The 25,986-nt window shown below is 40.2% G+C and overlaps 1 protein-coding gene across 24 annotated transcripts in view; it reads left to right on the top strand.

The window, feature by feature from the left end:
• The first annotated feature begins 18,595 nt into the window (after nucleotides 1-18,595).
• Huwe1 (HECT, UBA and WWE domain containing E3 ubiquitin protein ligase 1) overlaps nucleotides 18,596-25,986 on the top strand; it is a 137,365-nt gene continuing 129,974 nt past the window's right edge. For 12 of the 24 annotated variants that reach the window (XM_085837964.1, XM_085837962.1, XM_085837959.1 and 9 more), the window contains exons 1-3: nucleotides 20,917-21,282; nucleotides 24,021-24,156; nucleotides 24,472-24,616. The gene's annotated coding sequence lies outside the window, so the exon portion shown is untranslated. Of the gene's footprint in view, nucleotides 18,643-18,848; nucleotides 19,062-20,915; nucleotides 21,283-21,380; nucleotides 21,522-22,075; nucleotides 22,263-24,020; nucleotides 24,157-24,471; nucleotides 24,617-25,986 lie in introns of those variants that run through there. The other 12 variants (XM_085837965.1, XM_085837960.1, XM_029473139.2 and 9 more) reach the window with 9 other exon arrangements.

Here is a 25,986-nt window from a genome sequence, read left to right as displayed (position 1 = left end):
GGCTTCATAATAATAAAGAATATTATAATAAAACTTCATATTTCTGTCAAGCAAAATTGTACATATTTTGTTATACGTGCTTTTGACAAGTTAAAAATATATATAGATAGAACTAATGTGTACCATTTAACCATCATTTGAGTTGGTATCCTTGTCTATAGATTTTCAACATAGCAATCATCTTCTAGTAATTCATCAGATGATAGGTACAAAGGGAAAAGTGGAGAGGCATGTGTTCAGTATTCTCTAAGCCTTTTAGAAAACATGGAGTTGCTGGGCAGTGGCGGCGCATGCCTTTAATCCCAGCACTTGGGAGGCAGAGGCAGGTGGATTCTGAATTCGAGCCAGCCCTGTCTGCAGAGTGAGTTCCAGGACAGCCAGGGCTGCACAGAGAAACCCTGTCTCAAAAAAAAACAAAAAAGAAAAAAAAAAAGAAAAGAAAACATGGAGTTTCCTTTGGCCACATGTATATGAATCTACAAGAAAGGTGATATTATAAACATCAGGAAAATGTATACTGTTCAAAAAGAAACTGCCCCATAAATATCACTATGGCAAAATAGGAGCTGTCCACAATGTCACTTAGCATGCTGTTACCACTACTGTAAACAAACAATTGAAGGGAAAGATTCTTGCCAAGAAAATTAATATGCATATTGAGCATATTAAACACTCTAAGAGTGAAGACAGCTTCCTGAAATAGATGAAGAAAAAGGTTCAAAAGAAAAAAAAAAGGAAGCCAAAGAGAGAGGCACTTGGGTTCAACTGAGGTACCAGCCTGCTCCACCAAGAGGAGCATACTTTGTAAGGCCTAACAGAAAGGGGCCTGAGCTGTTTCAGCCAAGTTCGTGGCTTAATGTACAAAAAAGATAAAATACTGTTTAACAGTTGAATAATATTCCATTATGTAAATGTACTACATTTTCATGATTCATTCGTCAGTTGAAGAACATCTAGGGTATTGCCATTTCCTAATTATTGTTAATAGATCAGCAATAAACTTGTATGAGCAGGTATCACAAGCCATACCCAATCCCAACATGGAGAGGGAGGGGAGGTGAACTTGAAGTCCCACTCTTAACTAAAGAGCTATTGGCAATTGATAACTGCTGGGAGAAGTAGAAATGGTTATCTTTAATGTTTTGTCCCCTAGTGGGTTGATTATTCTCCAGTGAATGGCAAACATCCAAGAGTATTTGGGCAGAACAAACTGGATTTGATGGGTTAAAAAAAAAAAAAAAAGGACACAGGCAGGCACTAGTGACACATGCATTTCATTCCAGCACTCAGGAGGCAAAGGTAGGCAGATCTCTGTGAGTTTGAGGCTGGCCTGGTCTACAAAGCAAATTCCAAGACATCCAGGGCTGTTACACAAAGAAAATCTGTCTGAAAAACAAAACAAAGACAAACAAACAAAGAGGACACAGTGGATTGGAAAAGGGGGATAGATCTGAAAGGAGAAGATGGAGGAGTAAATATGATCCAAATACGTTGTAGGAAATTCTTTTTATTTTATTTTTTTAAAAGATTTATTTATTATTATATGTAAGTACTCCGTAGCTGACTTCAGACACACCAGAAGAGGGCATTGGATCTCATTACAGATGGTTGTAAGCCACCATGTGGTTGCTGGGATTTGACTCAGGACCTCTGGAAGAACAGTCAGTGCTCTTACCCACTGAGCCATCTCGCCAGCCCACAGCTTTCTTTTTTCTTTTCTTTTTCTTTTTTTTTTCGAGACAGGGTTTCTCTGTGTAGCCCTGGCAGTCCTGGAACTCACTCTGTAGACCAGGCTGGCCTCGAACTCAGAAATCTGCCTGCCTCTGCCTCCCGAGTGCTGGGATTAAAGGCGTGCGCCACCACCGCCCGACAATTCGTTTTAAAAAAGGAAAAATAGTAATAAAATAAAACACCTATTGAAAGACACATAAGAAATGTTTAGGGAAATAATATGAATATGGATGGTCTCAATAATATTAGTAGCTTGCATTAGCATATTTTTACTAGAATATTATTATTTATGTTTTAGGTATAATGAAGGCTCTATATTCCTTTCCAGATACACATTGAAGTATTTAGGGATGATGGATTCAATTCACTTTCAGATGGTACTAAAAAATAATAGTGTAGATTTGGTATTCCTCTTCATTTTCTAGCAGACAATTCCTAAAGTCCTTGGAAACTCTGGTGATAGTGTCTTTTGTCTGCTAATGAGTTAACCAATGACTGGAAGTGTCTGGGTCACTTCAGGAGAGACTGTTCCTCATTAGAAATACCAAAGCATTGCTATAGCATTGTAAACTTTCATCCCCATCTCTCAACCTCTGGGGAAAAGAGAGTGACTCAAGGTTAAGTTGATCACCAATAACCAATGATTTAATCAATCACACCTAAGTAATGAAGCCACAATAAAATACCCAAAAGACAGAGGTCTATCCAGATAGCTGAACACCAGGAGGTTCCTAAAGATTTGCATGTCACTGGACGTGGTGGCGCATGCCTTTAAACCCAGCACTTGGGAGGCAAAGGCAGGCAGATTTCTGAGTTCGAGGCCAGCCTGGTCTACAAAGTGAGTTTCAGGACAGCCAGGGATACACAGAGAAACCCTGCCTCAAACAAACAAACAAACAAACAAAAAGAAGTTAGGAACAGCCGGGCGTGGTGGCGCATGCCTTTAAACCCAGCACTTGGGAGGCAGAGGCAGGCGGATTTCTGAGCTCGAGGCCAGCCTGGTCTACAAAGTGAGTTCCAGGACAGCCAGAGCTATACAAAGAAACCCTGTCTCGAAAAACCAAAAAAATAAATAAATAAATAAAAGAAGTTAGGAACATTGTATACTTGGTCTATATGTATTTAATTTGGGCTGAGGGAATGTTTCAGTGAGTGATCAAATATCATGTTGAGCCAGAATTTCAACTACATTTTAAACATTTTAATTTATTAGGTTCATCTACTTGCCTTCTGTCATATGTGCATGGCTAGAATTGTCAAGATGCAGTTGTAGTTTCTTATAACAGCAATTCAAATTAATAGTGACTAAAACCATACTCATTTCCTCATGTGTAACAACAACAAAAAAGAAGTATAGGCCAAGTGAAGTAATGTAATAATATACATATTTAATATAGAATATATTGAATATAATATGTTGAAATATAACTTGTGTTAAATATATTCTATATTAATATATTAATATAATAGATACATATAATATACTATATAATAATATATGATGATATAGTTCATGTAGATCTATTGACTCAACTGTACTGTGAAAAACAGGACAGTTATACAGATATTCACTGCTAACATTATCAGGTGGAAGCAGACTAGACCTAGAAAATATTAGGAGTATTGAAGTAAAATTAGTCTCCTGGATGATGAGAATGCTGTAGCTAGAAGGCCATTATTTCTTTCTTCTTCGTTTTTCTTGCTTTGTTTGTTTGTTTGTTTTTAAGACAGGGTTTCTCTGTATAGCTCTGGCTGTCCTGGAACTCACTCTATAGTCCAGGCTGGCCTCGAACTCAGAAATCCTCCTGCCTCTGCCTCCCGAGTGCTGGGATTAAAGGTTTGAGCCACCATCACCCAGTTTAAAGCAATCAATTTTTATCTCTTCTTATTAACACTTGCTGACAGACCAGGTATATTGTTCTTCTGAAAGATAAGTTTTGCCTGTATAGCTTGATAGTAAACAAGAATATCCCGTATCTGTCTATTAACATTTGTGAAAGTTTTATAATTGACCTTTACTTTCTGTAACACTCTCGGCTCCTATTAAGGTAGTAAATGTCAGCAACCAGGCATCTCTACTGCCTGTCCCCAGTGACCCAGCAACAGCAGACTTCATCACTAGCTGCCAAGCTCCTGTTGCCAGGAGTCACATATCCTCCCCCTCTGCATGTGCTACATCCCCTTATAAAAAGCCAATCCCTACTCTCCCTGTTCTCTTTTTTTCCTCCATCCTTGCTCAGAGGCAACCTCTGTATACTCCATCCCTAATAAACCTCTATCATATGGTGTGACTTTATAGTGTCCGTCCCTTAGATCATAACCATTTTCTTTTTTCTTTTTCTTTTTTGGTTGTTTTTTTTGTTGTTGTTGTTTTTTTGTTGTTTTTTTTTTTTTTTTTTTTTTGAGACAGGGTTTCTCTCTGTGTAGCTCTGGCTGTCCTGGAACTCACTCTGTAGACCAGGCTGTCCTCGAACTCAGAAATCCACCTGCCTCTACCTCCCAAGTGCTGGGATTAAAGGCGTGCACCACCACTGCCTGGCTAACCATTTTCTTTATTGTGTACTTTCTTAGGGTTTCAATTATAACTTCTCTCTTTGTCTCACCTTTTTTACTTCTTTATTTCTCTGATTTGTTAAGTGTGTCATCAAAACTCATTTCAGCTTTCATGCCAAAAAGTTCAGGAACATACCACAGTGCACAGCACATATGGCGCTCAGAAGATAACTCTGTGGAGTGGGTTCTCTCCTTCCAGAACATGGGTTCTAGGGTTCTAACTCGGACTGTCAGGATCAACAGCAGGCACCTTTACCCACAGGCCATCTTGCTAGCACAGAACAAGTAATTCTTTTTTTGTTTGTTTGTTTGTTTTTAAGAGAATATATCTATCTAGCCTACCTACCTACCTACCTACCTACCTACCTACCTATCTGTTTATTTTATCTGTGCACTGGTGTTTTGCCTCCATGTATGTCTGTGTGAGGGTGTCGGATCCCCCTGGAACTGGAGTTACAGACCGTTGTAAGCCACCAAGTGGGTTCTGGAAACTGAACCAGGGTCCCTTGGAAGAGCAGCCAGAGCTCTTAACTGCTGAGCTATCTCTCCAACCCCCAAGGTTCACTTCTTATCCTTTGGGACAGTTGAAATAATCAACCATGAAAGTTCTCACTCATACACAATAGCCATGCCTGGCTTGCTCTCTTTATTCTGACCAATTTTTTTGAATTTCATCTCAAGAGGAAACACCTTCCATGAAAGAAGAGAGAGAGACAGACAGACAGACAGACAGAGACACAGAGACAGAGAGAGAAACAGAGACAGAAAGAGACAGAGAGAGACAGAGACAGAGAGAGTCATGAAAATGTTTATTTGTATGCTAATAATTTTTTTAAAGAATTACAAAAGAATCGTCTTCCTCTTTTCAACAAGAGCAGGAAACTCATATCATACCCTCAGTTTGAAAATCAAAATTCAAAATTCAGGAGTAGCTGGATAATAAAGTACTTGCCTGTTGTGTGCAAGGTCCTGGGCTCAGTCTTCAGCAGTACACACACAAAAATGTAAAATTCAAAGTGTGGCTTTAACCAGGCATGTGTATTGCATTTGTATCATCCTAAATTTAAGCAGTCCTAAATCAAACTATCATAAGTCAGGGACCATCTGCACTTTGAGAGAAGGCAAAAACAGATATTGGAAGATAATTAGCAGTATCTGACATGAAAACTACCACTTTATGAATCACAATGTATGAATTTCTTTCCTGCCCCTCCTTTTCCTTCCTTTGCCTGTTCCCCTTATCCCTTGAGAATTGATTCTAGGGCTTTTACATGTTTAACATGCACTTTATCAATGAAGTATACCCCTAACCCTCTCTTCTCTTTCTTTAGCTTTGCTTTCAGACCCAGCCATTCAATTCCCTAGCAAACCCCTCTATATTTTTGTGAGATTAATCTTAGTGAAATTTACACAACCAAAGCATTCCAGTTCTTGACAATTTCTCTGTTGCTCAACATTCTTATTGACTTTCACCTAGGCAATACTGGATAAATTCACCAATAGAGAAGTCTCCTACTAAATTCAGTATCAATTCCTCAATTCCAGGCTTAATGCAATCTATTACTGGTTTGCATACCCCCTACCACCCCACCCCACCCCACCCTTGCCAAATAGGTCTCTTCTTTCCCTTAGTCATAATGTCATAGTGTCCTGAGTATGTGCTCACAAAAACATGCTACACTTGCTTTCCAGCCCCTAATTGGGTTACCTTGAAAACTGTATAAAATATATGACATAATTTATTATTAGCTTCTAGTCTTACAGAATTAGCTTCTTAGTCTTCCCTTAAATGTCTTCAAATTTTATGTACTTACACGATACAATGTTACATAGTTTTAGTTTCTTCTTATTATTATTATTATTATCATTATTATAACAAATCAATACAAATTTAGAAACTTAAAATATGAATGTGCTTTTCCAGGATTGTTTAGAGTTAGATTTCCACTATCAAGATATCAGCCATCTGGCCTTTTTTTGGGAGGCTCTTAGAGGATCTGCTTTCATGTTTCTTTGGATTGTTGTCCAAACCCAAACTCTTTCATTGGTAAGACTGAGGACTGTTTCACTCTTGGCTGTCAGCTCAGGACCACAGTTAGCTCCTAGAGACAGGCTCTCTGTCATCTTTACAGGTATCCTCTATGCTATGTTTAGTGTCTCTCTGACTTCTCTTCTGCCATCTCTCCTTCTCTGCAGTCTTTTTCTTTTTCTTCCTCTTTACCTTTAAGGGCTCAGGCTATCATGAAATTGGGCCTACCTGGATAATCTAGCACCATCTCCCTATCTTGCTGTCCATGCCCTTAATAATACCTGAGATATCTCTTTAGTCATATAAATATCTATGCAGTATTCACAGGTTCTAAGGATTAAGCTATGAACACCTTGAGGGAGTGTTTTGCCTATGATGTTTTTCAGTAATCTCACTGGTAGAGTAATTCTAGGTGTCTTTTTAAAAATCTCTCTATTTCCCCCTGGTCTCATTGAGACCTCGACACCCCTAAGAACTAGTAACAATTAGAATAGCTCCCTGTTTTGGGATAAAACTTTAAGACCTTCAGAACTTGAGTATAATCTTACTTACCCTTTATATCTGTTTAGCTTTTGTTTAAGATCACATTTTCATATGAAAACTCCTCTGGTTCTCTAACTTAATATATCTTCCTGGATCTTCCCCCCATTTTCCCACTGTTCCTCTTTTGACACTAAGAACAAAGCTGGTTTTGAGCTTTTATTATATTATGGGAAACTTCAAATGTACATAAAATTAGGGAGGCTTATACTGCTACGAGTAGCAGAATGAATCAATCACTCAACTTCAATAAGGCTTTGATAATTATCAACATTTTTGCTAAGGTCAATGTTTGGTTGGAGTCCCTGGCTTCCCCCCTCCCCCACATGGTCCAGTAAATTCCATTCCTTCTTCTTTCTTCAACCCTGCTCACAAACCTACAAACAGATAAGGTGACAAATAGCCCAATCGGAATTCCTAACATTCCTGACAATTGTCAAACCCCCTCACCTGAAGTCACCAATCACCCAAGCATGACCAACCAATGCCTTCCCGTACAAGCCCAGCATGTGCTAGACACATAACTTTCCTTTGTCTACAGTCTATAAAAACTTCCACACCATAACTGCCTGCAACTTTTCTGGTCTTGTCCCCTGAGACTGGTGAACTCTCTTGGGAACCCATTCTCAAGTAAAGCTGCCTTTTTTACTTTTATTTTGGTTGAGTTGGCTTATTTCTTCAGCAGATAAAACCTATCAGTTTTATAAAATAATATCTATCCATACCTTTTCATTTGGAGAATTTAACATAAACACCAGGCATCTTGATTTTATGAGCAAACCACTTTCCTAGACAAGGTAGATTTTTTTTTTAAGATTTATTTATTTATTTATTATATGTAAGTACACTGTAGCTGTCCTCAGATACTCCAGAAGAGGGCATCAAATTTCATTACGGATGGTTGTGAGCCACCATGTGGTTGCTGGGATTTGAACTTGGGATCTTCGGAAGAGCAGTCGGAGCTTAACCACTGAGCCATTTCGCCAGCCCCGACAAGGTAGTTTTTAACATTTTTTTTTTAGACTTTTAAAAGTTAATAATTTTACATGTTTTTACAACATAGTTCTCTACTTCATTCCAAAAATTTAATATATACCTTAGATGGTAAGTATTCTAATTTCATTATTTGTCCTTAAAGGAAAATCACCTACCCTTTTCTTGTTGTTGATTGGTTGGTTGGGTTTGTTTGTTTCTTTGTTTGTTTTTTCAATACAGGACTTTTCTGGGTAGCCCTGGCCGTATTGGAACTCACTCAGTAGACCTTGATAGCCTTGAGCTCTGCCTGCCTTTGCCTCCCTAAGTGCTGGAATTAGAGACACCACCTCCCTTCTTTTAAGACCACAGTTTGAGTCTTTAACATTACAAAGTCACTATTGTGGTTTATGTAATTAAGAAATATAGAGCTTGACACCATGCAGAGAGAATGGCAGGGGAGAGATTCTAGGAGTCTGTAGATGTGCCACAAAGATTCAGAAAAACAGGTCCTTTGCAGTTGTTGGGTTTCCTTCCTTCCTTCCTTCCTTCCTTCCTTCCTTCCTTCCTTCCTTCCTTCCTTTCCTCCTTTTTGTTCTTCATAAATGGACTGGACTAGAGGTGTAGCTCAGTAGTAGAACTTGTCCTAACATGTAAAAGGCTCTTAATTCTATCCCTAGCATTGAAAAAAAGTGTTACAATTTAGAGCAAGGTAGAGAAGCAGCACTGAGAGAATTCACCTATGAAAATATACAAGATATAATCTCACTCCTTACTATTCTGTGGTTCACAAGTACTATTTTTCTTTTCAGTTCAAAGTTGTAGTCCTGCCTAAGAAAAATGGAGAAAGTGGGGCTGAAGGTGGAACTCTGTGGGGGTTCTGTCCTCTGATGATCAAAAGGCCTGATTAGGAAAGCCTGGCTTTGAGATGAACATTCACCAACACTAAACCATTCTTTCGAAGGAGTTACAGAGACAAAGTTTGGAGCTGAGACAAAAGGATGGACCATCTAGAAATTGCCATATCCAGGGATCCATCCCATAATCAGCCTCCAAACGCTGACACCATTGCATACACTAGCAAGATTTTGCTGAAAGAACCCTGATATAGCTGTCTCTTGTGAGACTATGCCGGGGCCTAGCAAACACAGAAGTAGATGCTCACAGTCAGCTATTTGATGGAACACAGGGCCCCCAATGGAGAAGCTAGAGAAAGTACCCAAGGAGCTAAAGGGATCTGCAACCCTATAGGTGGTACAACATTATGAACTAACCAGTACCCCGGAGCTCTTGACTCTAGCTGCATATGTACCAAAAGATGGCCTAGTTGGCCATCACTGGAAAGAGAGGCCCATTGGACTTGCAAACTTTATATGCCCCAGTACAGGGGAACGCCAGGGCCAAAAAGTGGGAGTAGGTGGGTAGGAGAGTGGGGGGGAGGGTATGGGGGACTTTTGGGATAGCATTGGAAATGTAAATGAGGAAAATACCTAATAAAAAATATTTTAAAAAAACATTCTTTCCCCATACTCTAATCCCTGCTTCAATCACAAAAGCATTCACTGCCTGTCCTTAAACTGCTTTTAGACATCAGCCATACATACTATAAAGTCAAAAGCACCAAGCGACTGTGTTTCTTTTTTGTTTTGTTTTTGTTTTTTGTTTGTTTTGAAACAGGGTTTCTCTATATAGTCCTGGCTGTCCTGGAATTCACTTTGTCGACCCGGCTGGCCTCGAACTCAGAAATTCACCTAGCCTCTGCCTCCCAAGTGCTGGAATTAAAGGCAAGCGCCACCATGCACAGCTGGTGACTCTTTTTGAAGTCCTCTATGAAAGGCAGTTTTTATCCAGAGGGTCTAAGTAGGAGGATCACTTGAGGCCATGAGTTTGAGGCCAGCCTAGGCAATGGAATATTTCAAATGTTAAAATCAGCTATATGCCTGTGGGTTCCAGACATCATAAAACTGCTACAGACTTTCTTAAGGATATTCACAGATAGCACTTTTTATGATAACACCGGTGAATGCCAGCCACCACACTGCCACAAAGACAATTGTTTACTAGTCTGGGTGTGGTATCAAATACTTGTAATACCACTACTCTAAACAGGGTTAAACCGAGAAAATCTGGAGTTTGAGGTTAGCCTGGGTAACATAAGAGTTCAAAGACAGTGTGAACATACCAAGAGCCCATCTAAACAAAACAAAACATCTATTGAGATGGCTCAGAGGGTAAAGGCACTTGTCAAGCCTCACAGCTTGAGTTCAATGCAGAGAGTGGAAAGGAGGGTACTGACTCCCAACAGCTGTCTGACTTTCACTTGCCACTTTGTAGTGTTAAAGATTCAGATTGTGATTTTAAAAGAAGGGACTTGGAAGCTGGTTAGAGGTGGCCAAAGCCAGTAAATTCCAGCACTAGGGAACCTGATTGCTTTGAATGTCCAACTGAGAGGAAGAAAGCTTTGAAGCTAATTTAAGCCTAGTTAGTGATGGTTTGGTGGTGTTGTTGTTTTGTTTGTTTGTTCTTGGCCCCTTATAGAGAGGACAAAAGAATAGAAGTGGTTTAAACAGATCTTGCACACCTGTAGCTTGCTGAAGCCATCCAATCTACAGATGTGTTTTTTAGTTGGTCCATAATTTTGTTTCAAAAAATATTTTTAAATTGTCAGAAAATACAAATTGGTATGCTCCATATAAAAACACAGATTTTATAGTTTCTCTAGAAAAGTTCAGAGATTCTGACTATGTGAATGTGCCCTTCTGAGTGACAGAATGAGCTGGATGGAGCAGACACTGCTTCTTCTAGGAAGGAGTGTAGTCCCCTACGGAGGCTTCCATGTAAGCAGCTAGGACCTGCCTGCAATTTGAGTTCATGGTCTCTGGTTTTGACTAGTGCTAGAAAGTATTTGCAATTTGGAAGAAATGCAAACCATGCATTTATATGAGGATTTAATGATGTCAAATCAAGTATTTGGCGATGTGAAGAGTACCAAGGAGATATATGCCAGGAATCTGACCATTCGGTGTAGAGAAGGAGGAATAAGGACCCATCCATCTATGTAACAAGGATGAAGAAACTTATGAAAAGCAAGAGAAAAGAGGCTCCAGTGCAAATTGCAGAGATCATCTAGGCTGAAGCAGGTGACTGCCAGAGTTAATTACAGCTAAATGTGTTGCTAGGGCAACTCAGACTCCCTTGTATAACCCAAAAGACCTCTGGCATTCACATGACTAAAGCAACTGATTCAGATGCCTGAGTTCTGAGGTCAGGAGTCTGATGAAGGAAAAGATAAGATTGTGGAAGCATTGTCCTGGGTTGGATCTCATGGGACTACAACATCCCACACAAGGCTACTGATGCCTTCTTGAAATACCTCTGGAATTGGAGATCATTATGTCTTACTCCTTAGCACAGTGTTTTCCAAATAGGTCATAAAGTATGTATAGGCTATGAAACTAATTTATTGAGATGAATTTTTTTTTTTTTTTTTTTTTTGCTTTTTGAGACAGGGTTTCTCTGTGTATCCCTGGCTGTCCTGGAACTCACTCTGTAGACCAGGCTAGTCTACCTAGATCTGCCTGCATCTTCCCCTGAGTGCTGGGATTAAAGACCAGTGCCACCACTGCTAGGCTAATTTTCTTCGGTGAATAGAAAAGAATGAGGGAAAAAAAGAGTGATGCTACAGTACCAAAATAAGTTAGGCAATCATAAAACATTTTAATGAGGTACATTTATTTTTTTGGTTTTTTTTTGGTTTTTGTTTGTTTGTTTGTTTGTTTTTTGAGACAGGGTTTCTCTGTATATCGCTGGCTGTCCTGGAACTCACTTTGTAGATCAGGCTGGCCTCGAACTCAGAAATCTGCCTACCTCTGCCTCCCGAGTTCTGGGATTAAAGGCGTGCACCACCACACCCAGCATGAGGTACATTTATATAATAAAAGTAAGTACTTTTCTATGAAACCATTGGTTACAGATACATGTATGTGTATATGTGTACATATATGTGTACTGAACTGTGATGTTTCTTTTTCGGTGAAATAAGGTTTCAAAATGGAGCCATTGCTACAGTCCATAGAGCAGCCAATTGACTAGATGTGCCTAACTTCACCTCCTTGGCTAGGTTAGTTCCTACAGACTTTTTCTTTGAGGTTGTTCTGGGTATAAGCATGTCCACAATCTCCTTTTCAGCATGTTTTTATGTTGACATACAGAAAGACTACTGACTTATGTAAGATGATTTTGTATCCTGCCACTTTGCTGAAATTGTTGATTGTGTGGCTTTTTTTTTGTCTTTTATGTATAATATCATGTTATCTGCGAATAGGGATAATTGGAATTCTTTTTGTATTTGCATCCTTTTGATTTCCTTCTCTTGTCTTATTGCTCTGGCTAGTAGCTCAAGCAAAATGTTGAAAAGGAGTGGGGAGAGTAGACAGCTCTGTCTTGTCCAGATTTCAGTGGGATTTCTTCAAGTTACTCTCCATTTAGGATGACGTTGGCTGTGGATTTTTAGCATGTATAGCTTTTTATTATGTTGAGATATATTTCCTCCAATCCTACTTTGCTGAGTTTTGGGGTTTTTTTTTTCTGGTTTTTGATTTTTGGTTTTTAGAGACAGGGTTTCTCTATGTAGCCCTGGCTTCCTGGAACTCTCTCTGAAGACAAGGCTGGCCTTGAACTCAGAGATACACCTGACTCTGCCTCCTGAGTGCTGAGATTAAAGTCATGCACCACCGCCAACTGGTTTAGGTTTTCTAATTTAATATACTCCAGGTTTTTAAAATGTTCCCTTATAATAATATTCTGAATGAATTTGTTCTTTGTTGTAATGTTGTCCTGGTCATTTCTGATTATATTGATTTGGGTCATCTCTTTCTTTTGGTTAGTTGGGCCAAGGTTCTGCCAATAGAATTAATTTATCTTCTCAGAGAACCAACTCTTAGATTTGTTGATTCTTTATATTGTTTTCTTTCTTTCTTTCTTTCTCTCTCTCTCTCTTTTCTTTTCTTTTTTCTTTTTCTTTTTTTTTTTTTTTTTTTTTTTTTGTTCTTTAAGACAGGGTTTCTCTGTATAGCCCTGGCTGTCCTGGAACTCACTTTGTAGACCAGGCTGGCCTTGAACTCAGAAATTTGCCTGCCTCTGCCTCCCAAGTGCTGGGATTAAAGGCATGTGCCACCACTGCCTGGCTGGTGCTGCAGTTCTATCTCTTGTCTTCTAGATGGAGACATCCCATTTAGGGCTGAGTGTTCAAAGTCTTTCTGTCTCTTCTGTCTCTCTATCTCTGTCTCCATATCTGTGTGTGTCTGTCTCTCTCTGTCTCTGTCTCTCTGTCTATCTCTCTGTCTGTCACTGTCTCTGTCTCTGTCTGTCTCTCTGTCTCTGTCTCTCTGTCTCTGTCTCTGTCTCTCTCTCTCTCTCTCTCTCTCATGTTTTTAAAACAGCTAAGTCTCCAGCCCATTAATGAGTAATATTGGGGTTTTCTACAGGAGTATTTGTAAGGAGCAAGAATGACTCGAAAATTTCTCGAAGAAAGGCCATCACATCATGGGTGACATGAAAGCTGGAAACCTGGAGTTCACTGAACAACTTGCAGGCAGCTTGAGGTCTTTTTGACCTCAGACTGTCTGAACCTCTTCCAGGCAACTAAGTTTATGAGATAGTGTCTCCAAGTAGTCCTTACTACTTATATAAATTTAAGGAGGGAGAAGACTAGTGCTTCTGGTCAATTTCAGGGACTTCCTGAAGCTTTTGAATTCTTACTCTTTGAGTTTTAATGAGTTTCCAGGCTGGATGGACTATGTCACTCCCTTTTGAACATAGTTTGAAGAAGTTATCCCTGCAGGATAGAGTGTTTCACCTCTCTGTAAAACAGTGGTTCTCAGCCTGTGGGTCACAAGCCCTTTTGCAAATGTCTACCTCAAAATATTTATATTATAATTCATACAGTAGCAAAAATTACAGTTATGAAGTAGCAATGAAAATAATTTTGTGGTTGGGGATCACCACAACACGAGGAACTATATTAAAGGGTCACAGCATTAGGAAGGTTGAGAACTACTGTTCTAGAATGTCTGATGTCTTCTTTTTTGTTTGTTTGTTTGTTTGTTTGTTTGTTTTGTTTTTCGAGACAGGGTTTCTCTGTGTAGTCCTGGCTGTCCTGGAACTCACCTTGTAGACCAGGCTGGCCTTGAACTCAGAAATTCGCCTGCCTCTGCCTCCCAAGTGCTGGGATTAAAGGCATGCACCACCACGCCTGGCTAAATGTCTGATGTTTTAACTTCATCTTGGAGGAAATTGTTTCATGACAGTAACGGACTCCTTTATCTGACAGAAGAAAATTTAAATTATCCCCCACATCCTTGCTCTTAAATGGGCATTAAATGGGTTTACAGTGAGAATCATACACAAAACACAGAGAAGAATGACCTTAATTTTTTGCAGTTGACTCGGAAAAGAAGCACAGGTAAAGTTGACCTTAGAAAGTGGCAACTGAAGACATCAAGGCAATTTACAAAGAAGTCAGAAACTGAGATTACACAGTTGTAATCGCAGCACCCAGAGAGCTGAGGCAAGAGGATCACGAGTTCAAGTAAAGCCTGAGCTACATAGTGAGACCCTGTGTCAATGGTCAAAATCAAGCCCCAAGCAGAAAGAAGTGACGAAATGAAAATGATGACACCGAGAAATGAAAAAGATGCCTTAATGGTTTGTTAGAAATTGGGCAGATCAAGAATGTAAAGGTTTTAATCCATTTGAAAGACTTTACTGTTTTTCCAAGTATGTTGAGTGCAAAAGTTACAGGGTAATAGAGGTATCTATTCACACATTCCACCCAGAAGGCCTAGGCAATCAAGCAATGTCTAGCAGGGTCAGAATCTCTGTAGGTAACCCCTGAGAAGACTAAGTGGGAAGCTAAGAGTGAAGCCAAAAGGAGATGAAGATCCCAGGAATTAAGAAATGCCAGGATTGTAGCCTTTCTGCTAAGGAAAGCTCTGGGTGGGAAGCAAAATAATAATAATTCAAGAGTACAGTCATGTAGGGGTAGTACAAAGGTGTAGGGGCAAGGCTCACAAAGCTCATTGGAACTCATATGGTGCCAGATCTCAAACATGGATCTGTAGGGTTTAATGCTTTCTTTCAGTCTTGGTTTGGTTCCATTCCCATCTCCCCCTTCTTAGGACTGGAGATGTATATTCTGTATCATTGTTTCTAGAAATGCATAGTTTGTAGTTTTATTTGTGTTTGATAGCTAAGAATTTGCCTTGAGTCTCAGAAAAAAAAAAACCTTTGAGCTTAAATTTTGAACAACATTTAGACTGTTAAGATTATATAGGAAGAACTAAATGCATCTTTCATTATAAAATGAACATGGTCCTTTGTGGGGGTTCAGGGGTAGAATTTGTTATACAAAGTGATGTGTTTGGGTTTTACATGGAAAAAAACTGGGCTTGTGATGGTTACTTCTGATTTTTAACTTGATCAGACTGAGAAGTGCCTAGGAGATCAATAAAAGTACACTTCTTGTGGTATCTGTGAGGGAATTTCCAGAAAGGAGTAAACTAGGGGGAAAGATCTGTCCTGAAACTGGGCTATATCATTCTATCACACACTGATGGAGAATTACAAAAGCACCCTAGAGCAGTCTATTTCTCTCTCTTCCTCCCTCCATCCTATCCCTCTTTCTCTCTTTCCTTTCCTTTCCCCCTCAGTCTCTCAATGTCAATTTCTCTCTCACTGTATCTTCTAATCTGCTACCATGAGACTACCTCCCTCTAGTTATTCCTTTCTAGAAACATGCTCACAAATTCTCACAGAAGTATACTTCACGAATTTTCTAGAAGCATGCTTCTGAATCCAATCAAGTTGACAATCAAGATTAACAATGACATCTGCAGAGAATGTTTTGTAATTATGCATTTACATGTATTTACGAAAGAATTTTTAAAATAAAAGGGAAGGGGGAAGCTAGGTTATTTCTTCACACATTGAGTGAAGAAATCCTTCATGTTGTCATAACAATGGTAGAGACAGGAGAGTGGGCTGGTCTACTGAGATAGCTATTCGGGTCCTCCCTCCACTATTCAAGCAGTGAAGTAGTGATGAGGTGGGAACAGGTGTCTAATTCAATTCTCTGCTTTTCTGCTCATAGCATGAAGTGATAATGTAGCAATCTGACATCAAGTGAGACCCAGAGGCTATAATAAGTGAAATTTGAGAGAAATCTGGGATTCTGGTCATCTTAGAGGACCAATAGATCATGGCAGGAAGAGGAAAATGGGTCACTGACATCGAAACATCACTACTAATCAACAACTTTAATGTCTAAACAACAACAACAATAACAAAACCAATAAACAAAGCAAAACAACCCCCCACACACAATGATTGGAACTTTTAAAATGTCTACTGAATGTGTGAGCAAACCAAGCAAAAATATTGTTCAGTGTCAAACTGTCCACAGGGTCTCCAGCAATCAAATAGTCAAGCATTTCTCTAACCACCATGAGCTGACCTGGAAGGATTTGATGGTGAGGAACATTAAGAGATACAAGAATCTTTAAAAAGAAGGGAATCCTCTGGAAGAGAAAGGTAGGAATGGACAATATTTATATCTAGATTTTTCTCAGTCACCTATTTGCTGTTCCCAAATTCACTCTCTTCATAGATGAGCTCAGGAAATACCCACTCAGCATCTGGACTAGGAATCTTTGTGCAATGCTGGAGAAACAGTCATCTTCCTTATCAAGAAATTCTCAGAGATTAAAAGGTGGTGATGACACAGCAAGCTATCCTTGTTTTATTGCAGTTCATGAAAGACATGTATGTGACCTCACTATACATCACTTGTATGTTATTCATTAGTAGGCTTTTGGTGTCCACATATAGGTGGCTATGCTGTATAAGCTGGATTTTTCTAGTTTCCCACAGAGAAATACAGTCAGAGCACTAGGATGCTGGGCATGCTCTCTTGTCTTACCAGTGAGGGTGTCCAGAAGTATAGGGAGGGTTACAACCACAGAATCAAGTGGAATAACAAGCAAATTACTCCTCTATCTAGAGAGTATCTTTGGCAAATAAGTAACAAGCAAGCTGTTTGATGAGATCCAGTGGATCAGTGTGCTATTCCTCATGGAGGTATGCCTGTGATGAACAATGATAAGCATTACTTTGACTGCAAAGACTACCACATCACCATAGGTGATAAACTGAAGTCCTTTCTGATAGGAAATATGAGGATGGATGGCTCAAGACCTTCAGGCACATTTCAAGCTTGGAAACCCAATGTTCTGCACTACCAAAGATTACATCTTTAAGTACAAGATGAATGACTCCCTTGAAATTCTGGTCCTCAATAAGAAGATTTCAGGCTGCAAATGGAGTGAGTTCTCCTGTTCCCACCCCATCCAAGTGTCCTCTCCCTTAAGGAAGTTCTTGCCAGTTATGAAATTCTATAAGACAAGGAGCTGGCCCAGGGTGACAGGGGTCTACTGAGAAATCAGAAGCCAACCAAGAACTCAGAAGTTGCAAGACAAGCTGGTTGGGTCCAAATGTATGTCAGCTACTCAAGAAACTTAGGGAGATCCATCCTTATGATCTTAAAGTGGCTGCTGTTGGAAATAAAAGTCCCTGGACCACTTCTCAGATGATATTTTAATGAAGCAAAGATACATAGCTGTCTGATTAGTTATTGCTCAAAGTTGAGATGCTTGTCTTGATTATCTTGTAGCCCTTTTGGAAGCCAAGGCCATGGATGGATGGCACAGAACCATGGCTGCTCCTTTCCAATGTTTGCTATGATAAAAACTAAGTCTGTTTTTAAAAATAATAATAAGACCTAAACGTAGGACATTAGTTAAATAATTAGCCTTACAATGGAGCAACACTCATTCATGAAATACATCTTTGTTAAGAATATACAATGAGACTACCTCAAAGGACCCTCTGTGCATCTTCTTAGGTTGTACAGAAAACTGCACATGGAGGGAGGGAGTGGTTCCATTAAGCAGATTCCCAATTCAGGGTTTGAACCACCATTCTGTAATGTGGAATGAATGTCTCAAGGGTTCTTTCACTAACATCTTTTCATTTTTGTTTTAAAAATCAAATTAATTCATTTGTTAAAATTCAAACCTTATTGAAGCATTCAGAGTTACAAATCAATGCCCTTTCCCCCATCCTTTTACTCTCCAATTTCATTCTCTATCCCAGACAAATACCAATTAATAGGGTCATCTCCCAACAGGTCATTTTTATTTCTATACATTTACAAATGTAGATCATCTACAGTTTATGGAGTCCTCCAATCATAGTACCACCCCACCTAATACAAAGGAGAAATGTTTGAGGGAGGACTATGTGCCTTTGTAGATTTGCACGGTGCTTCTCATCCTTTATTCTGGCCCTCCACAATGTGTGTCATCTTGCCCTCTTATACTCCCCGTTCCTTAATTTTTAAAATGCATATCAAGTTTTATCCCTTCAGGGATTTTCATTGTAGAGCAATCAAATTCCAGTTCCTTAGTGATCCTACTATCCTCTATGGTGGCATTTATTGGACCATGAGTAGCTCCAGCAAGGTCTCCCTTAGGTGAGTAAAATACACTACCAAGGGAGCAGGAGCGCCCTCTCAAGGGACAGAGGCGGGGCTAATCGCGTGGTAGGAGGAGCCTTATATCCAGTGTGAGCTGTGCTGCCGTGGGGGTGGGGGGGCTTTGTAAGCCGAGGGCGAGGGAGGGGGCTGGGGGGGGGGGACAAGATTGCTACTGGCCTCAGACCCTGCACACTGTTGCAGGCCTCGCCGAGCCACTGCGGCGGAGGTGAGCTTAGTTCCCCCCTCCCCTCTTCCGGGACCTGGGGGACGGGGCTGTTTTAGACTCCTCGAGGTAGGGGGCAGTTCCCACGGGATCTGGCTCTGAGGCTCGGAGGTAGCCGCTTTGGAGAGCCTTTGGGAAAGGCTGCTGAAGGGCCAGACAGGCGGTAGCAGCAGCCTTCCTCGAACCCCTCCTCCTCTCCCCTCCCCCAGTCCTCTGCGGCCTCCAGCAGAGAGCTAGCTGCATCTTTGGGGACAGCAGGACAGCGGGGAAGCAGCGAACAGCGCGCAAGAGAGCGGCCAACAGTGGGGATGCGAGGTACCGGCATTGGCCCTGGCCTAGTGGCCCTAGAGAAGGAGTAAAGGCCCAGCCTTCAGTTTTTCTCTTAAGGGTTGGAGGAAGGCGGCTTCAAGAGGAAAAGGAAGGTGAGGGGCGAGCAGGCAAGCTTCATGGTCACTACTAGGCGCACGCGCGCGCGCGTGCATGTGTCCTGATATGTATATATGTGTGTGTGTGTGTGTGTGTGTTCTGATATGTATGGTACTGCAGGACACACATTCATTTTGTTTCATTGCATTAATTTTAAAAACTATTTTATGTATCTTAGTATATCACAGCATTCAATTGTGTCCCATTTTTACATCGCTATATTGTATGCTTGGACTACAGTATATTTAACCGTTTCCTGATTGTTGTACACTAGCTTGTTTTCTTTGGGGGAGAGGGGGCTATTGCAAGTAATGCAGTAATGAATGGGCTTGTGTATGTTTCGTGCACATGTACGAAGGTATTCCTGTAGGAGAAATTCTTCGAGAAGTAATAGCAGAATCAAAACGTGTATGTATTTCAAATCTTGATAGATTTATCTAAATCTCCTTCCCCAAAGGCCATAATAATTTACACTCTCCAACGTAGTACGATATTGCCTATTTTTCCATAGCTATGCCAACATGAATTGTTACTAATCTTTATATCTTTTCAGTTATACAGTAAAAAAATCACATGTCGTTTCTTTCATTTTACTGCTGTTTGAGCATATTTTCATTTTTCTAATTACAAAAGTCAATAGTTAAATATGAACAGTCTTGTATATAAGCAATACACATTTTGAAATTTTAATATCACCCCCCCCTCTAAATCCCAAGAAAAATAAAAATATCTGGAAGTAAACTATAAAACTTTCAGGAATACAATGGATGGAAGAACGTTTGCATAAATGGAGAAGGAATATCAGGCTTCTGAATAGGAAGCCTCAATTCTGTAACGATATTCATTTTTCTATACTGATTCAAGCAGTTGATGCAATTCCAATAAATATACTAAGTTTTTGGAACTTGACGATTCTAAAGTTTATGGGGGGGGGATGGCTAAGAATAACCAAGAAAATGTTTTTAAAGATGGGGGTGCTTGTACTAGTAAACTGTACTCTGAAGGAAGCATGTTTAAATTAGAATAGACAGAACAATGGATTAGAATGGAAAAGCTTACAAACGGGCCAGACTGGATCCCAAGATTTATTGGAGAAACATTGTTGGTTAGACATGCAAAAACTGCCATATTAAAATCTTCAAGCGCCTTTCTCCCCACCCCAAGCTTGAATTTGCTTTTGAGGGCAGACGCCTTTGTTTGGAGAAAACCACTTTATTGGGTCTTTTTTGTTATGATAAGGTAAAGAAAGCCTCGATAGTTAAAACTGGTGACTCCAGAGGTAGAACTAATGATATGAGCTTTTAATGAGAAGATGGATTCAGGTTAGCCTGCAGTGCGGCGAAGGAAGAAGTATGGATATTAGAGGTCTTTAGATTTTTTCCCCCCATGTTTTGAGCAAGAAAACTGGTGTGTCATTGTTTCCATTTGCATTTGTGCGTTTATTGTAAATTGAACATCTTTTATGCGTTAGTTAAGACTAGCACCTTATTCCTCGAGGCAGGTAACAATGGGAACCCATTCTTTTCGCTTTCGGAATGGAGTTTGGCTAATTGGTACAGCCCTGCTGGAAGCGTGAGAATAAACAGGTTGACTTTTTAAGCACTAGGCAGGCTCCAGACACCTAAATCGGGGGGCGGAGGTAGTTTTCAAGACATGGCCGAGATTTGGCGCTGAGCTGTGTCATCGCGAGGTTTGGTAGCAAGCTCCGCAGTGGGTCGGAAACCTCGTGGTAAGCGAGATCCCTAAAGGACGAGAGCTTCCTCCCTTTCCCCGAAAAAAAACTCCCAGTCATTTTCACGAAGCTCCGCCTTTCTCCTTTTTAGGAGCGTGCACCTGGTCTCGCGAGATCTCATGTTTCCTAAAGGCGAGGCGCGGGCGGTCTCCTGCGGTGAATTACGGAGGTCTCGGCGAGGCTGAACGTAATATCGCGATAGTTCCTACGGCGCATGCGGGAGCCGGCGGCGGCATGCTGGCTCCGCCCCGTAGTGCTCCGTGAGGTTGTGCGTCATTTGCTTTTCGCTTCGCGTGGGGTGAGAGCGGAGCGGTTGCGATTTGGGGTTTGGTGGCAAGCGAGGGTTGGGACGGGCTGGGCTCAGTTTTTCCTGGTCCGGTGGAGGTTCTCCTGGGATCACGCGAAGGCGGCGGCCGAGGTTGGCTACTGAGTGCAGGAGCTGCGGAGGCGCGAGCAGCGTCTTCTGGTGCTGCTGTTCTTAGCCGGTGAGTTCTCGCGGGAGCAGGGTTACGTCCTCGTGGGGATTCGCCGGCGGTGGCGGAGATACCTTGGGGGTGGGGGGGCAGTGACTAGGGTCGGGCCGCCTGTTAAGATGGCGGCGGCGGCGGCGGCTGCTGCCTGTCTTGCTCTTACACGGTACCAAGGGGTTAGCTATCCGCGTTTGTGACGCTTCTCAGGTACCAGACGTTAAGGAGATGACGAATGGCGAAACGTCGTGGTGCCGGTAAATCCTTCCTGAGCTGAAGACCATCCTGTTTCTTACCGGTTAAAGCGACACCATTTCCCCCGGCCTCTGCCTCGTGTGGGCCTGCCTTTGCCCCACCAATCACTCTCCGCCTCTGTTTTCGTCGTCGCAGTGGGCGGGTTGGGAAGTGCGGGAGGGAGTCCATAGTTCATTGGGTAGTGGGCTGGGGATTAGATTAAAAAGTGGGAGAGAGGGACGCACCTAAGATTGTTCTCTAATTAATTATTGCGCGCTTGCTTCTTCTCAGCCCTTGCAGCGACCCATATGAAACCCCTAGTTTTTCTTGATCCGAGGTGGGCTCTGCTTCCCTGCTCCCGCAGCTTTCGGGCTAAGGTTTGAGAGGTCAATCTATAGAGTCATTAGAGTACCTTCCCTTTCCCAAATTCTGTCTCCCTGTCAAATCTCTGAGCTACGTGAATATCGGGATGCATTATTAAGGGGAGAAGTTAAAAAAAATCCTATCACTCCTCCTCTGTAGTCCTAATTTAGAGCCTAGCCTGAATCATCTACCCTGTCCCATGTCCTTCCATGGTGCTTTTGGCGCAGATGTTAAAAGAGCTTACCTTGTTCCCTGCATTTACTCCATCTTTGTGGATGGAGCAGCAGTAACCTTCCATTTTCCTAGGTCCTCTTGCTTGTTTATCCCTGACGCGGGGACAGCGTACTGATTTCTTCAACTTTGAATGTTTTGAGACCATACTTGGGCAGAACAATAAACGGGTCAGTGGTCGGATAATTGCAGTTTTAGTGGTCTCCTTCGTTCGTGCCCCCACTAGGTGAAACTTTGCCTTTCCAACCCCTTCCAAGCTACAAACTCTGGGACCCGCCCCCTTTCCCGCCTATGTTTCTGTAGTCTGTTGGTGTGTATATCTTTTTGTTTTGTTACAGCTAACCAACATTTAAGAACTAAGTCTCACTTCTTAATCCTTATATTTCTCTCCTAACTGCTCTTCCTCCCACCCCCAGGAGCTGAATCCCCTAGCAAGGTGTCGACCCCCAGTGCCTTTTCCTTCCTCCAGGAGTTTTACCCCTAAAACAGTCACGCTCCTTTTAAATTTAAAGTTACTTCCTTTCTCTTCAAATCACTTCTATTATAGACAAATTAATTCCCTATCACGTGTTCCCTTTGTAGATAACATGATTTGAATTACTTCTTTTATTTAGTACCAGTGTTGCATAGATTGAGGAGATGCCGCCAACATTTCCAATTCATAGGAAGCAGCCTGGTTTAGAAAGTAGTGTTTGCTTCCAGTTCACATTGAACTTATGACCTTGGGCAAATTACTTTTCAGATTTTGTTTATATAATGAGGGTAGTAATGCTTACCTTAAAGAGTTGCTTCTAGATTAGAAAATTTGCCTCAGAAAGTTTGGGTGCATTTTTAATGTGAAACTGTATTGGTAGATAGATGTTTTTGTGCCATATTCTACCTTTATAGCCTGGTAAGGTTTTTAAAAAATTGTTATTTCTTCAGTTCTATATTTTTCTATGTTTAGGAATAATACCTATTCACTCCTGTCTGCTTTGAATTTTTTCCTCATAAGCCACTTTGTATGATCAGTGGTTCATGTTTGAATATGTTCTCACTATTTGAAGCTTCTACTGGTGTAAGACTTTTGAATGCAAAATCATTCTCTTGGAATGACCACCAGCTATGTTTCGGTCATGAACCACACCCAAGTGTTCTACCTTTTGGAAGGGAGTGCCTCATCCCTTGCCTACTCATTTTTGCCACTCCTTCAAATACAGTCTGTCCTGTCCTTCACCTCACAAAAGTCGTGAAATTTCATGCCATTGCCAGTTTGCAGTGTTAAAGAGAACTTAGGTTTCAAGTGTTTTTATTTCTTTCTCTTTACCTCATTTCTTTCTTTTTACCTCTATCATTTTTAGACAAACTTTGTCTAAGTTGGGTCAGTATGGGGGGCATATTTGGTAGTCTTTTTATTTAAGTAGGATAATACCTATATGCAAGACATTAGGAAGGTTGATCTAGTAACTAAATACCATCATTTCCCCCTCAAAGGCAACCACAGATGGCTCTTTGATAACTACCTCCTGTTGTGCTTTTGCCATTTTATATTTTCTAACATTTTATTCGGAAGTAGTTTTCCTTACTATTATGTTTTTATTAGATCAACACTAGAGTGTTTTTTTTTTCCTTAATTATGTTGGTTGGGTGATGGGGTTAAAGTAGGAATATAGTTGCAAAAAGTATACTATCATTGAAATTTTAGTGGGTAACATCTGATAATTAACTATATGTGGATTTCCGTTTTGAGCTTCAGGGTTTGAGTTGGAAGTGCTCTAGGAAAATGAATTTCCTCTTTCATTGAAAGACAGGTCACTTTGCTTTGAGACTCTTGTCTTGATTCCTTTTACAGTGGGTTAAACAATAATCACTAACTCTTGTCCTTCAGCATTATACTAAATCTGGGAATGATGATCAAGGCATGACCTAAAAGGTTTAATTTATTCTAGGTAGATCTCTGAGAAGAGAGGAAGGAGTGGCAGTACCAAATAAAAACTTTGTCTAAGGTTCAGTGACAAAGTTCAACCTGAATTTCCAGGATGTTTATCGTTTGTCTCCCAGTATGGCCAAAAAGCACTTATGAAGGTGAAAAATAATTTTAATGTGTACAGTTTTTCTTTTCATAAAATATGTTTTCCTTAGTGTCAGTTTGTTAAACATGCTATCATTTTGTTTGAGTTGAAAACAGTTTTCAGGGGTATTGTATAAGTGTCACTAGAAACACTATACAGTTCTTTTTCAGAGTTCTTTAGTTACTGCTCAAAGCAGGTTCTAAAAATGCAAGTTGGCATTTAAGGGCTATTGCTTCAAAAATAACTGATTGTGTCTATTGATACAGTGGTTAACTACCCAATTCTAATGAATAATATACTTCTTTTCCACAATCTTTTTATTTTGTAGGTCCTTCAGTAGCCTGACCTGAGTGTCTGTTAGTGCTTCAGAGGAACATACCAGTAGACCAGAACTTGGTCAGGAAGTTTCAGGAAGCTATTGGAGCAGTGTTGGGATTTCCCACCAGGATGACTATGATTGGCTGTGATTTTAGGTTAGTTTTTTTTTTTTTTTTTTTTTTTTAGATCTTTGTGGTTGGTATTTGTATTTTACATCTTGAAATGGAGATGGGGCTGGGATTTCCATTTTTTGCTTGTGCTGCTTTGGTTCCATTATATGGGTCAGGTTTGTTTTATTTTTTTAAATAGTGGACGGAGCTCATTAGAAAATTAAAAGGAATTGTTTTAAATGTATATTATCAGTGCATGATTTAAAGTCACAAAATTTGAAACATAACTGAGTAGTATGTTGTCTACTCCCCCTGGTATTTTTAACATTTATCAACTTTAGCCTTTTTAGTTTTACCCTATGGCACCCCCCTTCCCATAGAATTATTTTGAAATAAACCTCTCTTGACGTGTTATTTTTATCCATACAAAAAATTGTATAGATATCTGAGAGAGTTCTTAACAGTATAACCCAGAATTCATTTTCAGTTGAAGAAATTGAAAATTTAAAAGTAGAAAATGGGCTCATTTTAAAATTTCCCTGATATTTTGACTCATGATTCAGAGAAAAGTCCATTTTTGAAATAGCTTATGTAGACTTTAAATCTGTTTTATTCTTCAGGTTATATTTCTCTTGTTTTTTTTTTTTTTCTCCAATTTATTTGTTAAGTCTTTTTTGCATTTCCTCACATTTGAAAATTACAGTCTATAGTGATGTCTAGCCCATTCTTGTTAAAGACCGTAGGTAATCTATTATAATGAAACAATAATGGTAGTAATCTCTTATGTGCTAGTTGGAGGTGATGCTGCTGGCTTAGTTGGTATACTAAAATGGCTAGTCATGGGTTCCTTTTTCTGTGGCCCTCTTGATTTGATACCTGATTTTAGTTTTCCATATGAAATATAGGCCTTCTGGAAGAAAAAGGTTTTTTTAATGTGTATTTGTAATATCTTTAGGTTGTTTGGTTGTTTTTATGCTCTGTTATCCTAGATTCTCTGATTCAGAGCTTAGATATTAAGAACTGGTTGATGAATTATTTTGCTTGTGCAGTGTTAGCCATTCTGGGCCTGTACTATGGTCAAAACCAGAAAATGAGAGTTGAACACATAGCCTCCAGCCTCCAGCCAGCCTTTAGCTCATACACAAATGTGAACAGAGCAACGGTTTTTGTTCCTGTCTTTAAAATAGTAAGAACTGCAAGTTAAAGGAACAGAAAGTGGAAAAGTCATGAATGAAAAATTTTGAATTATTTAGATAAATACGATTATGAATCACTGGTCAGGTGTTCAGTATTTCAGCTGTGTTCATCATTGGAGAAATAAGTCCCTGTTTGAAAATTGATTAAATATTAAAGGAATTTTGGGGAGATTCCAGCAAGTTCATGCTTTCAACAGAAAAAAAAAACGAGCATGTTAG

Source organism: Mus caroli, unplaced genomic scaffold, assembly GCF_978045245.1.
Source record: "Mus caroli unplaced genomic scaffold, Mus_caroli_1 scaffold_5, whole genome shotgun sequence".
Classification (NCBI taxonomy): domain Eukaryota; kingdom Metazoa; phylum Chordata; class Mammalia; order Rodentia; family Muridae; genus Mus; species Mus caroli.
This window is presented reverse-complemented; position numbering and strand designations above follow the sequence as displayed.